We start from the raw sequence: 4949 nt of genomic DNA, 5'->3' as shown, positions 1-4949 counted from the left end.
TTATCCTCTCTATCTGGAGGGATAGTTGGATAAGCAGTTTGTTTTGAAGTAGATGCTGCCTGAATAACTAAACTCTCTGGAGTCGGATGTTTATTCAAATATTCAGGATCCGTTCCAGCTGGTCTATATTTTCTTGGAAAAGCTGGTTTCTCCCAGTTTTTCTCCAGTCCTTTGAAGGGCCCTGTGGAAAGGGAGAACAGGATCTTTCTGAGGTCCCTTGACGATTATATCCGTCATGTCATTTTGTTAAAAAATGGGTGAAGTATTACCGCAACCCATATATTCAACTACCCTGGTCATAAGACCCCTGTATCCGGCATCTGCATGCTCTGCAGGATCAGGTTTGGCGAACTCTAATTCTGGGGATGTGTCAACTCCACTGGCAGAATGTAGAGTATCATTCAGGTCTCTCATTCTAGATTTCTGGTCAATAAGTTCCTCAGGAACTTGTCTTGTACCATAAGTAAATCCCAAAGAAGTAACCTCGTCTTCTTCTGAATCAGACTCTTCATAAATTGCTGACATAGATTTGAAAAAGTCTGACCTGGGCAAAGGAGTAAATCTCCTTTCTTCCTCTTCCATCTGCTTCGAAGGAATTGGCAAATCCTTCGAAGTTGTCGAAGGGGTCTTCGAAGTCTTCGAAGATGACTTCGATAATGGCGTCGAGGATGTTTTTGGCTTTGGAGTCGAAATTATCGACGCTGAGGGCATTGACGAAGTCGTTGAATTCTTCGACGACTTGTGTTTCTTGTATGGCACTGGAGAAGTGCTCGACTCTCAAAGAGTCTTTGACGGTTTTACGTCGACTCAAGTTTTTCTGGATTCCTGGAGGCTACCGGTCTTTGCCATGGTAGCCTTGGACTTCCCTTTGTCGTCCAATGGAGCGACTTTAGGGGTATGGCTTTTTCGAGGGTCTTTCGAGGGGGTCGGGCCGCGTTCTCGAAAACCTCCATCATCTTTTTATGGAATTCTTCCCACTTACTGGGAGAATCCGATTTAGTCGGACAACAAATTTTTTCGGTCGACTCTGAAGAAGATGATGATGATGATGAGGGAGATCTATGTCTCCTCTTCATTTTTTTCGATAATGACGAAGAGTGTCTCCATCTACTCCTAGATTGAGATCTCGAGTGCCTATGGCGATCCGCTTCCTTAGAATCAGTCGCTTTCTTGTGTCTTTTTGACGTAACCTTTTTAGAGGCCTCCCTCCCCACCGACAGTTTACCTCTCCTCTCACATAGAGCTTTCTCGGTCATTGATTGGCAGGACCGCAGTCGTCGGTTCGGTGACTGGAGCTGAGACACCAGAGACAAATCCGGTGGGGATTGGTGATCGACATCTTAGACCCACAATCTGCACACTTCTTGAACCCAGTCCTGGGTGTCGAAGGCGTTGAAGTTGACATTTTTTTCACAGAAAATAGAAGCACGCCGTTCTCGATAGCGAAGCGATCGGAAAAACGGAACTGAAGCAACGGGCACGGCTCGAGCTATTTATACCATCAGTGACGTCGACAGAGTATGGGGTCCGTCGAGGGACAATCGACGCCACGACCTCGAGCACAGCGCCCTCTGCCGAGAACAATTTTTTCCGAAGCAGCGAAGCTGGAGATAACGAATTATCACAAGATGAGGAATACGTGGGAGGACACAATCCATTTGAAAGGGCTAGATGCAGGGGCGCCTGAGATCCAGGGATGGAGCTGGGCATCAGTTGGGAGGGGGGAGGAAACATTGGGAGTGGGGAAGTATGTTGGGGTTGGGAGGGAGGGGGGGGGGATTGGGGAGTTGGGGTGTTTTAGTTTGGGGAAGTTTGAGTTGGGGAACGAGCTTACACGCGATAGTAAAACTCTGGACGAGGGCTGGGAAAATACTGGAGGAGGGCGGAGAGGGGCTAAAATATGGGGGACCTTAAGGTAGTCTCCTGGAATGTCAGGGGGCTCAATAGCTATTTCAAAAGAAATAAGGTCATGATGTACTTTGCAGTGCACGGTTGAAGCTGACGGGAGAATGGTGGCAATATGGGGATTGATTGAAAATAAAGAAATCTGCATAATTAATACATATGCCCGAACCAGGACACAATGTCTTACTTCAGGAATCTATATAATAAATGGAGCTGGTATATGGGGGGGTGAAGGGATCTGGGGAGGTGACTAATTGCACACTGAATCCGAAGATGTTCAGTTCGGACTGTAAACAAGACAGGCCCTCCCCGGCAGCTAAAGCGCTACAGGCCCTATTGACAGAGTTCTGCCTAGAAGATACATGCAAGATAGACAATACTCACACTACTCTGCCCCACAAAACTTGCACACGAGATTAGACTACATGTTTGTCTCAAAGGAAGTAATAGCAGAAGCAGTACAGATAGAATACAAGGCAAGGGTCCTATCAGATCACTCTCCATAGATCCTAACATGGCAATATAGACCCCCCCCCCTGAGAGCCAGGATACCAACCTGGCGAATAAGAGCTGAATCACTGAAGGATGTGATATTTAGGGAGGACTTGAGAGAAGAGATTGTAAGATACTTTGAGAGCAAAACTGGGAGTGTAGAATCAACCGGCACGCTGTGGGAAGCCTTCAAGATGGTGGTGAGGGGAATAGTGATAGCTAAATCGAAGGGGTTTCCAGGGGGCATACTAAGAGATTTGCAACAAGCAGAAGCTGAACTTGAGGCAACTTTGAGCAAAGGAGGGGACATAAAGGAGGACACAGAAGTCCTAAGTCGATTGCAACTGAAATGTGTAGAGCACTGGGAAAGACTATGTAATTTGAATTATTAAAAGTACGTGGAAAGTCAACATACAGGAAGAGACAAACCGGAAAGGATGTTGGCATGGTTGTACAAAAGGGAGACTCCCAGACCTGTGATTAGAACGATAATAGGACAAAATGGGCAGGTAGCAGACACTCAGAAGGATATCAATTGGGAGTTACTAGAATATTATCGGAAACTATATGCGAATAATGAGGGGTGCGATAGCCGAGAAATACTAGATACACTGGAGGATATAGGCTTACCACGAATAAGCGCGGAAGAGAGAGCGGACCTAGATGCCCTGATCACAATGGAAGAGCTAGAAGAGGTGATAGTGCAGCTGCCCACGAGTAAGACCCCTGGGGCTGACGGGCTTCCCAGTGAATTTTATAAAACATACAAAAGTGAGGTGCTCCCCCCGATTCTAATGATGCTGAATGAGGCGCACGAGACAGGAAAGTTACCAGAGTCCCTGAGAGAAGCAATTATCCCATTACCTAAACCCAACAAACCAGGTACAGAGTGTGGATCCTTCAGGACACTATCAATGCTGAATCAAGATAGTAAAATACTTACAGCAGTATTCGCTAATAGAGTGAAACGGATTATTAACAAACTAATACATCCAGACCAAACAAGATATGTGCCTTGTAGGAACATATCTGACAACCTCAGAAGACTTCACCGGGTCATAGAATATACAAAAGACGACCCGGATGAAATGGCTATAGTATCACTGGATGCAGTCAAGGCCTTTGACTCTGTCAAATGGCCCTGGCTGTTCGCAGCTCTGAAGAGCTACGGGATAGGACCAAGGTATCTTAAGTGGGTCAAACTACTATATAGTGTGCCGATAGCTCGAGTAAAAACCGGAGCTATTATCTCCACAAAATGGCAGATGGGTAGGGGCACCAGACAGGGATGTCCATGGTCTCCGATGCTTTACACACTAGCATTAGAACCTCTGGCAATATGTTTCCGACAGCAGTACGGGGAGATAGGATCAAAATAAAAGGGGAGCCGCACCTAATCTCACTATATGCAGACGACATGCTGTTGTATCTGAGATACCCTCAGGAAAACCTCCAATATATTTTAGAGGTAATGGAGCGATTTGCGCTATTGTCCGGCATAGCAGTGAACCCCAAAAAATCACGTATATTTCCACTGAGCAGATACGTAGGATCCCCACAATGAAAATTACCGGTTTTACAAATACCATGGGAGCCACATACGTTTAGGTATCTGGGAATAGATATATATCACACAGTAGAAGCGGAGCATCAGCACAATACTGTTAAAGCAGTTCAGAAAATTGCGAATAACATGAAGTTCTGGTCCAAGCACCCCCTGGCAATGATGGGCAGAGGGGCGCTGCTGCAAATGGTGGTACAGCTGAGACCACTGCATTATTTTGGGAATATACCATACTTGATACAGGGGCGATTCTTTACGAAACTACAGAGCATATGCAGGGGATTCCTGTGGCATGAGATGAGGAATAGGATTGCCCTGTGGAAATTGCAGAATACATATGATAAAGGGGGGGTTAAACTGCCAAATTACGAGATATACTGCTTAGCTAGTCAACTGCGTTATGTGGCCAAAGAAGATCACACCTCAGAATCGAGATTGCTGATATTAGAATGTGCCCCGTACTTCCTGAAAGAGGTGATATGGCTGCCCAAATCAGAGCTGACAGTGCACTCTGGGATGCTGGCGCTGGGATGGGAAGTATGGCTCAAAGCATGTCAGGCGATGGAGAACCCAGCCCCGTGCTCGCTACAGATCCCGTTGGTGGCACTGGCGAGGGGAGATGAGCAGCTCAAAGATAATAAGGAGGCATTGGGAAACGGCGAGTATTGCAACAATAGAATACATATGGCAAAAAGGGGAAATAAGGGCATTTGGGGCAATAATGGAAAAAACGGGGCTACATGAAGGACAAGATATTACATACAATAGATTGATACGGCGAATTAAAGACACATGGTCGGAAGTAACGCTAGACGAGCAGCCAGACCCTACTATAGAAACAATATACGATATAGCAGAAGGGGGGCATGAGATATCCAGATTGTACGAACTATTGATGTCTAAAGCGGGGAAACAGGTGACACAATTAAGAAATAACTGGGAAGACGACGTAGGTGAACCCATGAGTAATGGGATGTGGGAGCGAGCC

This window comes from Ambystoma mexicanum, chromosome 9 (genome assembly GCF_040938575.1).
Source record: "Ambystoma mexicanum isolate Mex_15411 chromosome 9, UKY_AmexF1_1, whole genome shotgun sequence".
NCBI classification, from domain to species: Eukaryota; Metazoa; Chordata; class Amphibia; order Caudata; family Ambystomatidae; genus Ambystoma; species Ambystoma mexicanum.
This window is presented reverse-complemented; position numbering follows the sequence as displayed.